General features: G+C 40.8%; 4 non-coding genes across 4 annotated transcripts; all 4 read left to right on the top strand.

Moving 5' to 3' along the window:
- The first annotated feature begins 8,903 nt into the window (after nucleotides 1–8,903).
- On the top strand, nucleotides 8,904–8,975 carry Trnal-caa (transfer RNA leucine (anticodon CAA)). Its single transcript has one exon. It is a non-coding gene; the product is annotated as a tRNA-Leu (tRNA).
- Nucleotides 8,976–11,324: 2,349 nt separating this feature from the next.
- On the top strand, nucleotides 11,325–11,396 carry Trnal-caa (transfer RNA leucine (anticodon CAA)). The gene has a single exon. It is a non-coding gene; the product is annotated as a tRNA-Leu (tRNA).
- Nucleotides 11,397–12,776: 1,380 nt separating this feature from the next.
- Trnak-cuu (transfer RNA lysine (anticodon CUU)) lies at nucleotides 12,777–12,848 on the top strand. The gene has a single exon. It is a non-coding gene; the product is annotated as a tRNA-Lys (tRNA).
- Nucleotides 12,849–14,954: 2,106 nt separating this feature from the next.
- Trnam-cau (transfer RNA methionine (anticodon CAU)) lies at nucleotides 14,955–15,026 on the top strand. The gene has a single exon. It is a non-coding gene; the product is annotated as a tRNA-Met (tRNA).
- The last annotated feature ends 4,860 nt before the right edge of the window (nucleotides 15,027–19,886 follow it).

The raw sequence follows: 19,886 nt of genomic DNA, 5'->3' as shown, positions 1-19,886 counted from the left end.
GGATCGAAACCACGCTCTGCTAATTAATTTTATTAAATGTCTCCGTTTCGTGCGATGTCAGAAATTTAAATAACTCGGTATTAACTCTTCCTTCATTATAACCATTTTAGGAGAAAATATTGTAATACACTCTCTATTCCCGTCTTCTATTTTTCAATTTTCAAGACGCTTGATTGTCAATCGCTTCGCGAGCAGAGTGGCGCAGTGGAAGCGTGCTGGGCCCATAACCCAGAGGTCCGTGGATCGAAACCACGCTCTGCTAATTAATTTTATTAAATGTCTCCGTTTCGTGCGATGTCAGAAATTTAAATAACTCGGTATTAATTCTTCCTTCATTATATCCATTTTAGGAGAAAATATTTTAAGACACTCTCTCTATTCCCGTCTTCGATTTTTCAATTTTCAAGACGCTTGATTGTCAATCGCTTCGCGAGCAGAGTGGCGCAGTGGAAGCGTGCTGGGCCCATAACCCAGAGTTCCGTGGATCGAAACCACGCTCTGCTAATTAATTTTATTAATTGTCTCCGTTTCGTGCGATGTCAGAAATTTAAATAACTCGGTATTAATTCTTCCTTCATTATAACCATTTTAGGAGAAAATATTGTAATACACTCTCTCTATTCCCGTCTTCGATTTTTCAATTTTCAAGACGCTTGATTGTCAGTCGCTTCGCGAGCAGAGTGGCGCAGTGGAAGCGTGCTGGGCCCATAACCCAGAGGTCCGTGGATCGAAACCACGCTCTGCTAATTAATTTTCTTAAATGTCTCCGTTTCGTGCGATGTCAGAAATTTAAATAACTCGGTATTAATTCTTCCTTCATTATATCAATTTTAGGAGAAAATATTGTAATACACTCTCTCTATTCCCGTCTTCGATTTTTCAATTTTCAAGACGCTTGATTGTCAATCGCTTCGCGAGCAGAGTGGCGCAGTGGAAGCGTGCTGGGCCCATAACCCAGAGGTCCGTGGATCGAAACCACGCTCTGCTAATTAATTTTATTAAATGTCTCCATTTTGTGCGATGTCAGAAATTTAAATAACTCGGTATTAATTCTTCGTTCAATATATCCATTTTAGGAGAAAATATTTTAAGACACTCTCTCTATTCCCGTCTTCTATTTTTCAATTTTCAAGACGCTTGATTGTCAATCGCTTCGCGAGCAGAGTGGCGCAGTGGAAGCGTGCTGGGCCCATAACCCAGAGGTCCGTGGATCGAAACCACGCTCTGCTAATTAATTTTATTAAATGTCTCCGTTTCGTGCGATGTCAGAAATTTAAATAACTCGGTATTAACTCTTCCTTCATTATAACCATTTTAGGAGAAAATATTGTAATACACTCTCTCTATTCCCGTCTTCGATTTTTCAATTTTCAAGACGCTTGATTGTCAGTCGCTTCGCGAGCAGAGTGGCGCAGTGGAAGCGTGCTGGGCCCATAACCCAGAGGTCCGTGGATCGAAACCACGCTCTGCTAATTAATTTTATTAATTGTCTCCGTTTCGTGCGATGTCAGAAATTTAAATAACTCGGTATTAATTCTTCCTTCATTATATCCATTTTAGGAGAAAATATTTTAAGACACTCTCTCTATTCCCGTCTTCGATTTTTCAATTTTCAAGACGCTTGATTGTCAATCGCTTCGCGAGCAGAGTGGCGCAGTGGAAGCGTGCTGGGCCCATAACCCAGAGGTCCGTGGATCGAAACCACGCTCTGCTTATTAATTTTATTAAATGTCTCCGTTTCGTGCGATGTCAGAAATTTAAATAACTCGGTATTAACTCTTCCTTCATTATAACCATTTTAGCAGAAAATATTGTAATACACTCTCTCTATTCCCGTCTTCGATTTTTATATTTTCAAGACGCTTGATTGTCAGTCGCTTCGCGAGCAGAGTGGCGCAGTGGAAGCGTGCTGGGCCCATAACCCAGAGGTCCGTGGATCGAAACCACGCTCTGCTAATTAATTTTATTAATTGTCTCCGTTTCGTGCGATGTCAGAAATTTAAATAACTCGGTATTAATTCTTCCTTCATTATATCCATTTTAGGAGAAAATATTTTAAGACACTCTCTCTATTCCCGTCTTCGATTTTTTAATTTTCAAGACGCTTGATTGTCAATCGCTTCGCGAGCAGAGTGGCGCAGTGGAAGCGTGCTGGGCCCATAACCCAGAGGTCCGTGGATCGAAACCACGCTCTGCTAATTAATTTTATTAAATGTCTCCGTTTCGTGCGATGTCAGAAATTTAAATAACTCGGTATTAACTCTTCCTTCATTATAACCATTTTAGGAGAAAATATTGTAATACACTCTCTCTATTCCCGTCTTCGATTTTTCAATTTTCAAGACGCTTGATTGTCAATCGCTTCGCGAGCAGAGTGGCGCAGTGGAAGCGTGATGGGCCCATAACCCTGAGGTCCGTGGATCGAAACCACGCTCTGCTAATTAATTTTATTAATTGTCTCCGTTTCGTGCGATGTCAGAAATTTAAATAACTCGGTATTAATTCTTCCTTCATTTTATCCATTTTAGGAGAAAATATTTTAAGGCACTCTCTCTATTCCCGTCTTCGATTTTTCAATTTTCAAGACGCTTGATTGTCAATCGCTTCGCGAGCAGAGTGGCGCAGTGGAAGCGTGCTGGGCCCATAACCCAGAGGTCCGTGGATCGAAACCACGCTCTGCTAATTAATTTTATTAAATGTCTCCGTTTCGTGCGATGTCAGAAATTTAAATAACTCGGTATTAACTCTTCCTTCATTATAACCATTTTAGGAGAAAATATTGTAATACACTCTCTCTATTCCCGTCTTCGATTTTTCAATTTTCAAGACGCTTGATTGTCAGTCGCTTCGCGAGCAGAGTGGCGCAGTGGAAGCGTGCTGGGCCCATAACCCAGAGGTCCGTGGATCGAAACCACGCTCTGCTAATTAATTTTATTAATTGTCTCCGTTTCGTGCGATGTCAGAAATTTAAATAACTCGGTATTAATTCTTAATTCATTATATCCATTTTAGGAGAAAATATTTTAAGACACTCTCTCTATTCCCGTCTTCGATTTTTCAATTTTCAAGACGCTTGATTGTCAATCGCTTCGCGAGCAGAGTGGCGCAGTGAAAGCGTGCTGGGCCCATAACCCAGAGGTCCATGGATCGAAACCACGCTCTGCTATTTAATTTTATTAAATGTCTCCGTTTCGTGCGATGTCAGAAATTTAAAAAAACTCGGTATTAATTCTTCCTTCATTATAACCATTTTAGGAGAAAATATTGTAATACACTCTCTCTATTCCCGTCTTCGATTTTTCAATTTTCAAGACGCTTGATTGTCAGTCGCTTCGCGAGCAGAGTGGCGCAGTGGAAGCGTGCTGGGCCCATAACCCAGAGGTCCGTGGATCGAAACCACGCTCTGCTAATTAATTTTATTAATTGTCTCCGTTTCGTGCGATGTCAGAAATTTAAATAACTCGGTATTAATTCTTCCTTCATTATAACCATTTTAGGAGAAAATATTGTAATACACTCTCTCTATTCCCGTCTTCGATTTTTCAATTTTCAAGACGCTTGATTGTCAGTCGCTTCTCGAGCAGAGTGGCGCAGTGGAAGCGTGCTGGGCCCATAACCCAGAGGTCCGTGGATCGAAACCACGCTCTGCTAATTAATTTTTTTAAATGTCTCCGTTTCGTGCGATGTCAGAAATTTAAATAACTCGGTATTAATTCTTCGTTCATTATATCAATTTTAGGAGAAAATATTGTAATACACTCTCTCTATTCCCGTCTTCGATTTTTCAATTTTCAAGACGCTTGATTGTCAATCGCTTCGCGAGCAGAGTGGCGCAGTGGAAGCGTGCTGGGCCCATAACCCAGAGGTCCGTGGATCGAAACCACGCTCTGCTAATTAATTTTATTAAATGTCTCCGTTTTGTGCGATGTCAGAAATTTAAATAACTCGGTATTAATTCTTCGTTCAATATATCCATTTTAGGAGAAAATATTTTAAGACACTCTCTCTATTCCCGTCTTCTATTTTTCAATTTTCAAGACGCTTGATTGTCAATCGCTTCGCGAGCAGAGTGGCGCAGTGGAAGCGTGCTGGGCCCATAACCCAGAGGTCCGTGGATCGAAACCACGCTCTGCTAATTAATTTTATTAAATGTCTCCGTTTCGTGCGATGTCAGAAATTTAAATAACTCGGTATTAACTCTTCCTTCATTATAACCATTTTAGGAGAAAATATTGTAATACACTCTCTCTATTCCCGTCTTCGATTTTTCAATTTTCAAGACGCTTGATTGTCAATCGCTTCGCGAGCAGAGTGGCGCAGTGGAAGCGTGCTGGGCCCATAACCCAGAGGTCCGTGGATCGAAACCACGCTCTGCTAATTAATTTTATTAAATGTCTCCGTTTCGTGCGATGTCAGAAATTTAAATAACTCGGTATTAATTCTTCCTTCATTATATCCATTTTAGGAGAAAATATTTTAAGACACTCTCTCTATTCCCGTCTTCGATTTTTCAATTTTCAAGACGCTTGATTGTCAATCGCTTCGCGAGCAGAGTGGCGCAGTGGAAGCGTGCTGGGCCCATAACCCAGAGGTCCGTGGATCGAAACCACGCTCTGCTAATTAATTTTATTAATTGTCTCCGTTTCGTGCGATGTCAGAAATTTAAATAACTCGGTATTAATTCTTCCTTCATTATAACCATTTTAGGAGAAAATATTGTAATACACTCTCTCTATTCCCGTCTTCGATTTTTCAATTTTCAAGACTCTTGATTGTCAGTCGTTTCGCGAGCAGAGTGGCGCAGTGGAAGCGTGCTGGGCCCATAACCCAGAGGTCCGTGGATCGAAACCACGCTCTGCTAATTAATTTTCTTAAATGTCTCCGTTTCGTGCGATGTCAGAAATTTAAATAACTCGGTATTAATTCTTCCTTCATTATATCAATTTTAGGAGAAAATATTGTAATACACTCTCTCTATTCCCGTCTTCGATTTTTCAATTTTCAAGACGCTTGATTGTCAATCGCTTCGCGAGCAGAGTGGCGCAGTGGAAGCGTGCTGGGCCCATAACCCAGAGGTCCGTGGATCGAAACCACGCTCTGCTAATTAATTTTATTAAATGTCTCCGTTTTGTGCGATGTCAGAAATTTAAATAACTCGGTATTAATTCTTCGTTCAATATATCCATTTTAGGAGAAAATATTTTAAGACACTCTCTCTATTCCCGTCTTCTATTTTTCAATTTTCAAGACGCTTGATTGTCAATCGCTTCGCGAGCAGAGTGGCGCAGTGGAAGCGTGCTGGGCCCATAACCCAGAGGTCCGTGGATCGAAACCACGCTCTGCTAATTAATTTTATTAAATGTCTCCGTTTCGTGCGATGTCAGAAATTTAAATAACTCGGTATTAACTCTTCCTTCATTATAACCATTTTAGGAGAAAATATTGTAATACACTCTCTCTATTCCCGTCTTCGATTTTTCAATTTTCAAGACGCTTGATTGTCAGTCGCTTCGCGAGCAGAGTGGCGCAGTGGAAGCGTGCTGGGCCCATAACCCAGAGGTCCGTGGATCGAAACCACGCTCTGCTAATTAATTTTATTAATTGTCTCCGTTTCGTGCGATGTCAGAAATTTAAATAACTCGGTATTAATTCTTCCTTCATTATATCCATTTTAGGAGAAAATATTTTAAGACACTCTCTCTATTCCCGTCTTCGATTTTTCAATTTTCAAGACGCTTGATTGTCAATCGCTTCGCGAGCAGAGTGGCGCAGTGGAAGCGTGCTGGGCCCATAACCCAGAGGTCCGTGGATCGAAACCACGCTCTGCTAATTAATTTTATTAAATGTCTCCGTTTCGTGCGATGTCAGAAATTTAAATAACTCGGTATTAACTCTTCCTTCATTATAACCATTTTAGGAGAAAATATTGTAATACACTCTCTCTATTCCCGTCTTCGATTTTTATATTTTCAAGACGCTTGATTGTCAGTCGCTTCGCGAGCAGAGTGGCGCAGTGGAAGCGTGCTGGGCCCATAACCCAGAGGTCCGTGGAACGAAACCACGCTCTACTAATTAATTTTATTAATTGTCTCCGTTTCGTGCGATGTCAGAAATTTAAATAACTCGGTATTAATTCTTCGTTCAATATATCCATTTTAGGAGAAAATATTTTAAGACACTCTCTCTATTCCCGTCTTCTATTTTTCAATTTTCAAGACGCTTGATTGTCAATCGCTTCTCGAGCAGAGTGGCGCAGTGGAAGCGTGCTGGGCCCATAACCCAGAGGTCCGTGGATCGAAACCACGCTCTGCTAATTAATTTTATTAAATGTCTCCGTTTCGTGCGATGTCAGAAATTTAAATAACTCGGTATTAACTCTTCCTTCATTATAACCATTTTAGGAGAAAATATTGTAATACACTCTCTCTATTCCCGTCTTCGATTTTTCAATTTTCAAGACGCTTGATTGTCAATCGCTTCGCGAGCAGAGTGGCGCAGTGGAAGCGTGCTGGGCCCATAACCCAGAGGTCCGTGGATCGAAACCACGCTCTGCTAATTAATTTTATTAAATGTCTCCGTTTCGTGCGATGTCAGAAATTTAAATAACTCGGTATTAACTCTTCCTTCATTATAACCATTTTAGGAGAAAATATTGTAATACACTCTCTCTATTCCCGTCTTCGATTTTTCAATTTTCAAGACGCTTGATTGTCAATCGCTTCGCGAGCAGAGTGGCGCAGTGGAAGCGTGCTGGGCCCATAACCCAGAGGTCCGTGGATCGAAACCACGCTCTGCTAATTAATTTTATTAAATGTCTCCGTTTCGTGCGATGTCAGAAATTTAAATAACTCGGTATTAACTCTTCCTTCATTATAACCATTTTAGGAGAAAATATTGTAATACACTCTCTCTATTCCCGTCTTCGATTTTTATATTTTCAAGACGCTTGATTGTCAGTCGCTTCGCGAGCAGAGTGGCGCAGTGGAAGCGTGCTGGGCCCATAACCCAGAGGTCCGTGGATCGAAACCACGCTCTGCTAATTAATTTTATTAATTGTCTTCGTTTCGTGCGATGTCAGAAATTTAAATAACTCGGTATTAATTCTTCGTTCAATATATCCATTTTAGGAGAAAATATTTTAAGACACTCTCTCTATTCCCGTCTTCTATTTTTCAATTTTCAAGACGCTTGATTGTCAATCGCTTCGCGAGCAGAGTGGCGCAGTGGAAGCGTGCTGGGCCCATAACCCAGAGGTCCGTGGATCGAAACCACGCTCTGCTAATTAATTTTATTAAATGTCTCCGTTTCGTGCGATGTCAGAAATTTAAATAACTCGGTATTAACTCTTCCTTCATTATAACCATTTTAGGAGAAAATATTGTAATACACTCTCTCTATTCCCGTCTTCGATTTTTCAATTTTCAAGACGCTTGATTGTCAGTCGCTTCGCGAGCAGAGTGGCGCAGTGGAAGCGTGCTGGGCCCATAACCCAGAGTTCCGTGGATCGAAACCACGCTCTGCTAATTAATTTTATTAATTGTCTCCGTTTCGTGCGATGTCAGAAATTTAAATAACTCGGTATTAATTCTTCCTTCATTATATCCATTTTAGGAGAAAATATTTTAAGACACTCTCTCTATTCCCGTCTTCGATTTTTCAATTTTCAAGACGCTTGATTGTCAATCGCTTCGCGAGCAGAGTGGCGCAGTGGAAGCGTGCTGGGCCCATAACCCAGAGGTCCGTGGATCGAAACCACGCTCTGCTAATTAATTTTATTAAATGTCTCCGTTTCGTGCGATGTCAGAAATTTAAATAACTCGGTATTAATTCTTCCTTCATTATAACCATTTTAGGAGAAAATATTGTAATACACTCTCTCTATTCCCGTCTTCGATTTTTATATTTTCAAGACGCTTGATTGTCAGTCGCTTCGCGAGCAGAGTGGCGCAGTGGAAGCGTGCTGGGCCCATAACCCAGAGGTCCGTGGATCGAAACCACGCTCTGCTAATTAATTTTATTAATTGTCTCCGTTTCGTGCGATGTCAGAAATTTAAATAACTCGGTATTAATTCTTCCTTCATTATATCCATTTTAGGAGAAAATATTTTAAGACACTCTCTCTATTCCCGTCTTCGATTTTTCAATTTTCAAGACGCTTGATTGTCAATCGCTTCGCGAGCAGAGTGGCGCAGTGGAAGCGTGCTGGGCCCATAACCCAGAGGTCCGTGGATCGAAACCACGCTCTGCTAATTAATTTTATTAAATGTCTCCGTTTCGTGCGATGTCAGAAATTTAAATAACTCGGTATTAACTCTTCCTTCATTATAACCATTTTAGGAGAAAATATTGTAATACACTCTCTCTATTCCCGTCTTCGATTTTTCAATTTTCAAGACGCTTGATTGTCAATCGCTTCGCGAGCAGAGTGGCGCAGTGGAAGCGTGATGGGCCCATAACCCTGAGGTCCGTGGATCGAAACCACGCTCTGCTAATTAATTTTATTAATTGTCTCCGTTTCGTGCGATGTCAGAAATTTAAATAACTCGGTATTAATTCTTACTTCATTATATCCATTTTAGGAGAAAATATTGTAATACACTCTCTCTATTCCCGTCTTCGATTTTTCAATTTTCAAGACGCTTGATTGTCAATCGCTTCGCGAGCAGAGTGGCGCAGTGGAAGCGTGATGGGCCCATAACCCTGAGGTCCGTGGATCGAAACCATGCTCTGCTAATTAATTTTATTAATTGTCTCCGTTTCGTGCGATGTCAGAAATTTAAATAACTCGGTATTAATTCTTCCTTCATTATATCCATTTTAGGAGAAAATATTTTAAGACACTCTCTCTATTCCGGTCTTCGATTTTTCAATTTTCAAGACGCTTGATTGTCAATCGCTTCGCGAGCAGAGTGGCGCAGTGGAAGCGTGCTGGGCCCAAAACCCAGAGGTCCGTGGATCGAAACCACGCTCTGCTAACTAATTTTATTAAATGTCTCCGTTTCGTGCGATGTCAGAAATTTAAATAACTCGGTATTAACTCTTCCTTCATTATAACCATTTTAGGAGAAAATATTGTAATACACTCTCTCTATTCCCGTCTTCGATTTTTCAATTTTCAAGACGCTTGATTGTCAGTCGCTTCGCGAGCAGAGTGGCGCAGTGGAAGCGTGCTGGGCCCATAACCCAGAGGTCCGTGGATCGAAACCACGCTCTGCTAATTAATTTTATTAATTGTCTCCGTTTCGTGCGATGTCAGAAATTTAAATAACTCGGTATTAATTCTTCCTTCATTATATCCATTTTAGGAGAAAATATTTTAAGACACTCTCTCTATTCCCGTCTTCGATTTTTCAATTTTCAAGACGCTTGATTGTCAATCGCTTCGCGAGCAGAGTGGCGCAGTGGAAGCGTGCTGGGCCCATAACGCAGAGGTCCGTGGATCGAAACCACGCTCTGCTAATTAATTTTATTAAATGTCTCCGTTTCGTGCGATGTCAGAAATTTAAATAACTCGGTATTAACTCTTCCTTCATTATAACCATTTTAGGAGAAAATATTGTAATACACTCTCTCTATTCCCGTCTTCGATTTTTCAATTTTCAAGACGCTTGATTGTCAGTCGCTTCGCGAGCAGAGTGGCGCAGTGGAAGCGTGCTGGGCCCATAACCCAGAGGTCCGTGGATCGAAACCACGCTCTGCTAATTAATTTTATTAATTGTCTCCGTTTCGTGCGATGTCAGAAATTTAAATAACTCGGTATTAATTCTTCCTTCATTATATCCATTTTAGGAGAAAATATTTTAAGACACTCTCTCTATTCCCGTCTTCGATTTTTCAATTTTCAAGACGCTTGATTGTCAATCGCTTCGTGAGCAGAGTGGCGCAGTGGAAGCGTGCTTGGCCCATAACCCAGAGGTCCGTGGATCGAAACCACGCTCTGCTAATTAATTTTCTTAAATGTCTCCGTTTCGTGCGATGTCAGAACTTTAAATAACTCGGTATTAACTCTTCCTTCATTATAACCATTTTAGGAGAAAATATTGTAATACACTCTCTCTATTCCCGTCTTCGATTTTTATATTTTCAAGACGCTTGATTGTCAGTCGCTTCGCGAGCAGAGTGGCGCAGTGGAAGCGTGCTGGGCCCATAACCCAGAGGTCCGTGGATCGAAACCATGCTCTGCTAATTAATTTTATTAATTGTCTCCGTTTCGTGCGATGTCAGAAATTTAAATAACTCGGTATTAATTCTTCCTTCATTATATCCATTTTAGGAGAAAATATTTTAAGACACTCTCTCTATTCCCGTCTTCGATTTTTCAATTTTCAAGACGCTTGATTGTCAATCGCTTCGCGAGCAGAGTGGCGCAGTGGAAGCGTGCTGGGCCCATAACCCAGAGGTCCGTGGATCGAAACCACGCTCTGCTAATTAATTTTATTAATTGTCTCCGTTTCGTGCGATGTCAGAAATTTAAATAACTCGGTATTAATTCTTCCTTCATTATATCCATTTTAGGAGAAAATATTTTAAGACACTCTCTCTATTCCCGTCTTCGATTTTTCAATTTTCAAGACGCTTGATTGTCAATCGCTTCGCGAGCAGAGTGGCGCAGTGAAAGCGTGCTGGGCCCATAACCCAGAGGTCAATGGATCGAAACCACGCTCTGCTAATTAATTTTATTAAATGTCTCCGTTTCGTGCGATGTCAGAAATTTAAAAAAACTCGGTATTAATTCTTCCTTCATTATAACCATTTTAGGAGAAAATATTGTAATACACTCTCTCTATTCCCGTCTTCGATTTTTCAATTTTCAAGACGCTTGATTGTCAGTCGCTTCGCGAGCAGAGTGGCGCAGTGGAAGCGTGCTGGGCAAATAACACAGAGGTCCGTGGATCGAAACCACGCTCTGCTAATTAATTTTATTAATTGTCTCCGTTTCGTGCGATGTCAGAAATTTAAATAACTCGGTATTAATTCTTCCTTCATTATAACCATTTTAGGAGAAAATATTGTAATACACTCTCTCTATTCCCGTCTTCGATTTTTCAATTTTCAAGACGCTTGATTGTCAGTCGCTTCGCGAGCAGAGTGGCGCAGTGGAAGCGTGCTGGGCCCATAACCCAGAGGTCCGTGGATCGAAACCACGCTCTGCTAATTAATTTTATTAATTGTCTCCGTTTCGTGCGATGTCAGAAATTTAAATAACTCGGTATTAATTCTTCCTTCATTATATCCATTTTAGGAGAAAATATTTTAAGACACTCTCTCTATTCCGGTCTTCGATTTTTCAATTTTCAAGACGCTTGATTGTCAATCGCTTCGCGAGCAGAGTGGCGCAGTGGAAGCGTGCTGGGCCCAAAACCCAGAGGTCCGTGGATCGAAACCACGCTCTGCTAACTAATTTTATTAAATGTCTCCGTTTCGTGCGATGTCAGAAATTTAAATAACTCGGTATTAACTCTTCCTTCATTATAACCATTTTAGGAGAAAATATTGTAATACACTCTCTCTATTCCCGTCTTCGATTTTTCAATTTTCAAGACGCTTGATTGTCAGTCGCTTCGCGAGCAGAGTGGCGCAGTGGAAGCGTGCTGGGCCCATAACCCAGAGGTCCGTGGATCGAAACCACGCTCTGCTAATTAATTTTATTAATTGTCTCCGTTTCGTGCGATGTCAGAAATTTAAATAACTCGGTATTAATTCTTCCTTCATTATATCCATTTTAGGAGAAAATATTTTAAGACACTCTCTCTATTCCCGTCTTCGATTTTTCAATTTTCAAGACGCTTGATTGTCAATCGCTTCGCGAGCAGAGTGGCGCAGTGGAAGCGTGCTGGGCCCATAACCCAGAGGTCCGTGGATCGAAACCACGCTCTGCTAATTAATTTTATTAAATGTCTCCGTTTCGTGCGATGTCAGAAATTTAAATAACTCGGTATTAACTCTTCCTTCATTATAACCATTTTAGGAGAAAATATTGTAATACACTCTCTCTATTCCCGTCTTCGATTTTTCAATTTTCAAGACGCTTGATTGTCAGTCGCTTCGCGAGCAGAGTGGCGCAGTGGAAGCGTGCTGGGCCCATAACCCAGAGGTCCGTGGATCGAAACCACGCTCTGCTAATTAATTTTATTAAATGTCTCCGTTTCGTGCGATGTCAGAAATTTAAATAACTCGGTATTAACTCTTCCTTCATTATAACCATTTTAGGAGAAAATATTGTAATACACTCTCTCTATTCCCGTCTTCGATTTTTCAATTTTCAAGACGCTTGATTGTCAATCGCTTCGTGAGCAGAGTGGCGCAGTGGAAGCGTGCTGGGCCCATAACCCAGAGGTCCGTGGATCGAAACCACGCTCTGCTAATTAATTTTCTTAAATGTCTCCGTTTCGTGCGATGTCAGAACTTTTAATAACTCGGTATTAACTCTTCCTTCATTATAACCATTTTAGGAGAAAATATTGTAATACACTCTCTCTATTCCCGTCTTCGATTTTTATATTTTCAAGACGCTTGATTGTCAGTCGCTTCGCGAGCAGAGTGGCGCAGTGGAAGCGTGCTGGGCCCATAACCCAGAGGTCCGTGGATCGAAACCATGCTCTGCTAATTAATTTTATTAATTGTCTCCGTTTCGTGCGATGTCAGAAATTTAAATAACTCGGTATTAATTCTTCCTTCATTATATCCATTTTAGGAGAAAATATTTTAAGACACTCTCTCTATTCCCGTCTTCGATTTTTCAATTTTCAAGACGCTTGATTGTCAATCGCTTCGCGAGCAGAGTGGCGCAGTGGAAGCGTGCTGGGCCCTTAACCCAGAGGTCCGTGGATCGAAACCACGCTCTGCTAATTAATTTTATTAATTGTCTCCGTTTCGTGCGATGTCAGAAATTTAAATAACTCGGTATTAATTCTTCCTTCATTATATCCATTTTAGGAGAAAATATTGTAATACACTCTCTCTATTCCCGTCTTCGATTTTTCAATTTTCAAGACGCTTGATTGTCAATCGCTTCGCGAGCAGAGTGGCGCAGTGAAAGCGTGCTGGGCCCATAACCCAGAGGTCAATGGATCGAAACCACGCTCTGCTAATTAATTTTATTAAATGTCTCCGTTTCGTGCGATGTCAGAAATTTAAAAAAACTCGGTATTAATTCTTCCTTCATTATAACCATTTTAGGAGAAAATATTGTAATACACTCTCTCTATTCCCGTCTTCGATTTTTCAATTTTCAAGACGCTTGATTGTCAGTCGCTTCGCGAGCAGAGTGGCGCAGTGGAAGCGTGCTGGGCAAATAACACAGAGGTCCATGGATCGAAACCACGCTCTGCTAATTAATTTTATTAATTGTCTCCGTTTCGTGCGATGTCAGAAATTTAAATAACTCGGTATTAATTCTTCCTTCATTATAACCATTTTAGGAGAAAATATTGTAATACACTCTCTCTATTCCCGTCTTCGATTTTTCAATTTTCAAGACGCTTGATTGTCAGTCGCTTCGCGAGCAGAGTGGCGCAGTGGAAGCGTGCTGGGCCCATACCCCAGAGGTCCGTGGATCGAAACCACGCTCTGCTAATTAATTTTCTTAAATGTCTCCGTTTCGTGCGATGTCAGAAATTTAAATAACTCGGTATTAATTCTTCCTTCATTATATCAATTTTAGGAGAAAATATTGTAATACACTCTCTCTATTCCCGTCTTCGATTTTTCAATTTTCAAGACGCTTGATTGTCAATCGCTTCGCGAGCAGAGTGGCGCAGTGGAAGCGTGCTGGGCCCATAACCCAGAGGTCCGTGGATCGAAACCACGCTCTGCTAATTAATTTTATTAAATGTCTCCGTTTCGTGCGATGTCAGAAATTTAAATAACTCGGTATTAACTCTTCCTTCATTATAACCATTTTAGGAGAAAATATTGTAATACACTCTCTCTATTCCCGTCTTCGATTTTTCAATTTTCAAGACGCTTGATTGTCAGTCGCTTCGCGAGCAGAGTGGCGCAGTGGAAGCGTGCTGGGCCCATAACCCAGAGGTCCGTGGATCGAACCACGCTCTGCTAATTAATTTTATTAATTGTCTCCGTTTCGTGCGATGTCAGAAATTTAAATAACTCGGTATTAATTCTTCCTTCATTATATCCATTTCAGGAGAAAATATTTTAAGACACTCTCTCTATTCCCGTCTTCGATTTTTCAATTTTCAAGACGCTTGATTGTCAATCGCTTCGCGAGCAGAGTGGCGCAGTGGAAGCGTGCTGGGCCCATAACCCAGAGGTCCGTGGATCGAAACCACGCTCTGCTAATTAATTTTATTAAATGTCTCCGTTTCGTGCGATGTCAGAAATTTAAATAACTCGGTATTAATTCTTTCTTCATTATATCCTATTTAGGAGAAAATATTGTAATACACTCTCTCTATTCCCGTCTTCGATTTTTCAATTTTCAAGTCGCTTGATTGTCAATCGCTTCGCGAGCAGAGTGGCGCAGTGGAAGCGTGCTGGGCCCATAACCCAGAGGTCCGTGGATCGAAACCACGCTCTGCTAGTTAATTTTATTAAATGTCTCCGTTTCGTGCTATGTCAGAAATTTAAATAACTCGGTATTAATTCTTCCTTCATTATATCCATTTTAGGAGAAAATATTGTAATACACTCTCTCTATTCCCGTCTTCGATTTTTCAATTTTCAAGACGCTTGATTGTCAATCGCTTCGCGAGCAGAGTGGCGCAGTGGAAGCGTGCTGGGCCCATAACCCAGAGGTCCGTGGATCAAAACCACGCTCTGCTAATTAATTTTATTAAATGTCTCCGTTTCGTGCGATGTCAGAAATTTAAATAACTCGGTATTAATTCTTCCTTCATTATATCAATTTTAGGAGAAAATATTGTAATACACTCTCTCTATTCCCGTCTTCGATTTTTCAATTTTCAAGACGCTTGATTGTCAATCGCTTCGCGAGCAGAGTGGCGCAGTGGAAGCGTGCTGGGCCCATAACCCAGAGGTCCGTGGATCAAATCCACGCTCTGCTAATTAATTTTATTAAATGTCTCCGTTTCGTGCGATGTCAGAAATTTAAATAACTCGGTATTAATTCTTCCTTCATTATATCAATTTTAGGAGAAAATATTGTAATACACTCTCTCTATTCCCGTCTTCGATTTTTCAATTTTCAAGACGCTTGATTGTCAATCGCTTCGCGAGCAGAGTGGCGCAGTGGAAGCGTGCTGGGCCCATAACCCAGAGGTCCGTGGATCGAAACCACGCTCTGCTAATTAATTTTATTAAATGTCTCCGTTTCGTGCGATGTCAGAAATTTAAATAACTCGGTATTAATTCTTCCTTCATTATATCCATTTTAGGAGAAAATATTGTAATACACTCTCTCTATTCCCGTCTTCGATTTTTCAATTTTCAAGACGCTTGATTGTCAATCGCTTCGCGAGCAGAGTGGCGCAGTGGAAGCGTGCTGGGCCCATAACCCAGAGGTCCGTGGATCAAAACCACGCTCTGCTAATTAATTTTATTAAATGTCTCCGTTTCGTGCGATGTCAGAAATTTAAATAACTCGGTATTAATTCTTCCTTCATTATATCAATTTTAGGAGAAAATATTGTAATACACTCTCTCTATTCCCGTCTTCGATTTTTCAATTTTCAAGACGCTTGATTGTCAATCGCTTCGCGAGCAGAGTGGCGCAGTGGAAGCGTGCTGGGCCCATAACCCAGAGGTCCGTGGATCGAAACCACGCTCTGCTAATTAATTTTATTAAATGTCTCCGTTTCGTGCGATGTCAGAAATTTAAATAACTCGGTATTAATTCTTCCTTCATTATATCCATTTTAGGAGAAAATATTGTAATACACTCTCTATTCCCGTCTTCGATTTTTCAATTTTCAAGACGCTTGATTGTCAATCGCTTCGCGAGCAGAGTGGCGCAGTGGAAGCGTGCTGGGCCCATAACCCAGAGGTCCGTGGATCGAAACCACGCTCTGCTAATTAATTTTATTAAATGCCTCCGTTTCGTGCGATGTCAGAAATTTAAATAACTCGGTATTAATTCTTCCTTCATTATAACCATTTTAGGAGAAAATATTGTAATACACTCTCTATTCCCGTCTTCGATTTTTCAATTTTCAAGACGCTTGATTGTCAATCGCTTCGCGAGCAGAGTGGCGCAGTGGAAGCGTGCTGGGCCCATAACCCAGAGGTCCGTGGATCAAAACCACGCTCTGCTAATTAATTTTATTAAATGTCTCCGTTTCGTGCGATGTCAGAAATTTAAATAACTCGGTATTAATTCTTCCTTCATTATATCAATTTTAGGAGAAAATATTGTAATACACTCTCTCTATTCCCGTCTTCGATTTTTCAATTTTCAAGACGCTTGATTGTCAATCGCTTCGCGAGCAGAGTGGCGCAGTGGAAGCGTGCTGGGCCCATAACCCAGAGGTCCGTGGATCGAAACCACGCTCTGCTAATTAATTTTATTAAATGTCTCCGTTTCGTGCGATGTCAGAAATTTAAATAACTCGGTATTAATTCTTCCTTCATTATATCCATTTTAGGAGAAAATATTGTAATACACTCTCTCTATTCCCGTCTTCGATTTTTCAATTTTCAAGACGCTTGATTGTCAATCGCTTCGCGAGCAGAGTGGCGCAGTGGAAGCGTGCTGGGCCCATAACCCAGAGGTCCATGGATCAAAACCACGCTCTGCTAATTACTTTTATTAAATGTCTCCGTTTCGTGCGATGTCAGAAATTTAAATAACTCGGTACTAATTCTTACTTCATTATATCCATTTTAGGAGAAAATATTGTAATACACTCTCTATTCCCGTCTTCGATTTTTCAATTTTCAAGACGCTTGATTGTCAATCGCTTCGCGAGCAGAGTGGCGCAGTGGAAGCGTGCTGGGCCCATAACCCAGAGGTCCGTGGATCGAAACCACGCTCTGCTAATTAATTTTATTAAATGTCTCCGTTTCGTGCGATGTCAGAAATTTAAATAACTCGGTATTAATTCTTCCTTCATTATAACCATTTTAGGAGAAAATATTGTAATACACTCTCTCTATTCCCGTCTTCGATTTTTCAATTTTCAAGACGCTTGATTGTCAATCGCTTCGCGAGCAGAGTTGCGCAGTGGAAGCGTGCTGGGCCCATAACCCAGAGGTCCGTGGATCGAAACCACGCTCTGCTAATTAATTTTATTAAATGTCTCCGTTTCGTGCTATGTCAGAAATTTAAATAACTTGGTATTAATTCTTCCTTCATTATATCCATTTTAGGAGAAAATATTGTAATACACTCTCTCTATTCCCGTCTTCGATTTTTCAATTTTCAAGTCGCTTGATTGTCAATCGCTTCGCGAGCAGAGTGGCGCAGTGGAAGCGTGCTGGGCCCATAACCCAGAGGTCCGTGGATCGAAACCACGCTCTGTTAATTAATTTTATTAAATGTCTCCGTTTCGTGCGATGTCAGAAATTTAAATAACTCGGTATTAATTCTTCCTTCATTATATCAATTTTAGGAGAAAATATTGTAATACACTCTCTCTATTCCCGTCTTCGATTTTTCAATTTTCAAGACGCTTGATTGTCAATCGCTTCGCGAGCAGAGTGGCGCAGTGGAAGCGTGCTGGGCCCATAACCCAGAGGTCCGTGGATCGAAACCACGCTCTGCTAATTAATTTTATTAATTGTCTCCGTTTCGTGCGATGTCAGAAATTTAAATAACTCGGTATTAATTCTTCCTTCATTATATCCATTTTAGGAGAAAATATTGTAATACACTCTCTCTATTCCCGTCTTCGATTTTTCAATTTTCAAGACGCTTGATTGTCAATCGCTTCGCGAGCAGAGTGGTGCAGTGGAAGCGTGCTGGGCCCATAACCCAGAGGTCCGTGGATCGAAACCACGCTCTGCTAATTAATTTTATTAATTGTCTCCGTTTCGTGCGATGTCAGAAATTTAAATAACTCGGTATTAATTCTAACTTCATTATATCCATTTTAGGAGAAAATATTGTAAGACACTCTCTCTATTCCCGTCTTCGATTTTTCAATTTTCAAGACGCTTGATTGTCAATCGCTTCGCGAGCAGAGTGGCGCAGTGGAAGCGTGCTGGGCCCATAACCCAGAGGTCCGTGGATCGAAACCACGCTCTGCTAATTAATTTTCTTAAATGTCTCCGTTTCGTGCGATGTCAGAAATTTAAATAACTCGGTATTAATTCTTCCTTCATTATATCCATTTTAGGAGAAAATATTGTAATACACTCTCTCTATTCCCGTCTTCGATTTTTCAATTTTCAAGACGCTTGATTGTCAATCGCTTCGCAAGCAGAGTGGCGCAGTGGAAGCGTGCTGGGCCCATAACCCAGAGGTCCGTGGATCGAAACCACGCTCTGCTAATTAATTTTATTAAATGTCTCCGTTTCGTGCGATGTCAGAAATTTAAATAACTCGGTATTAATTCTTCCTTCATTATATCCATTTTAGGAGAAAATATTGTAATACACTCTCTCTATTCCCGTCTTCGATTTTTCAATTTTCAAGACGCTTGATTGTCAATCGCTTCGCGAGCAGAGTGGCGCAGTGGAAGCGTGCTGGGCCCATAACCCAGAGGTCCGTGGATCGAAACCACGCTCTGCTAATTAATTTTATTAAATGTCTCCGTTTCGTGCGATGTCAGAAATTTAAATAACTCGGTATTAATTCTTCCTTCATTATATTAATTTTAGGAGAAAATATTGTAATACACTCTCTCTATTCCCGTCTTCGATTTTTCAATTTTCAAGACGCTTGATTGTCAATCGCTTCGCGAGCAGAGTGGCGCAGTGGAAGCGTGCTGGGCCCATAACCCAGAGGTCCATGGATCGAAACCACGCTCTGCTAATTAATTTTATTAAATGTCTCCGTTTCGTGCGATGTCAGAAATTTAAATAACTCGGTACTAATTCTTACTTCATTATATCCATTTTAGGAGAAAATATTGTAATACACTCTCTCTATTCCCGTCTTCGATTTTTCAATTTTCAAGACGCTTGATTGTCAATCGCTTCGCGAGCAAAGTGGCGCAGTGGATGCGTGCTGGGCCCATAACCCAGAGGTCCGTGGATCGAAACCACGCTCTGCTAATTAATTTTATTAATTGTCTCCGTTACGTGCGATGTCAGAAATTTAAATAACTCGGTATTAATTCTTCCTTCATTATATCCATTTTAGGAGAAAATATTGTAAGACACTCTCTCTATTCCCGTCTTCGATTTTTCAATTTTCAAGACGCTTGATTGTCAACCGCTTCGCGAGCAGAGTGGCGCAGTGGAAGCGTGCTGGGCCCATAACCCAGAGGTCCGTGGATCGAAACCACGCTCTGCTAATTAATTTTCTTAAATGTCTCCGTTTCGTGCGATGTCAGAAATTTAAATAACTCGGTATTAACTCTTCCTTCATTATAACCATTTTAGGAGAAAATATTGTAATACACTCTCTCTATTCCCGTCTTCGATTTTTCAATTTTCAAGACGCTTGATTGTCAATCGCTTCGCGAGCAGAGTGGCGCAGTGGAAGCGTGCTGGGCCCATAACCCTGAGGTCCGTGGATCGAAACCACGCTCTGCTAATTAATTTTATTAAATGTCTCCGTTTCGTGCGATGTCAGAAATTTAAAAAACTCGGTATTAATTCTTCCTTCATTATAACCATTTTAGGAGAAAATATTGTAATACACTCTTTTTATTCCCGTCTTCGATTTTTCAATTTTCAAGACGCTTGATTGTCAGTCGCTTCGCGAGCAGAGTGGCGCAGTGGAAGCGTGCTGGGCCCATAACCCAGAGGTCCGTGGATCGAAACCACGCTCTGCTAATTAATTTTATTAATTGTCTCCGTTT

This window comes from Argiope bruennichi, chromosome 10 (genome assembly GCF_947563725.1).
Source record: "Argiope bruennichi chromosome 10, qqArgBrue1.1, whole genome shotgun sequence".
Lineage (NCBI taxonomy): Eukaryota > Metazoa > Arthropoda > Arachnida > Araneae > Araneidae > Argiope > Argiope bruennichi.
This window is presented reverse-complemented; position numbering and strand designations above follow the sequence as displayed.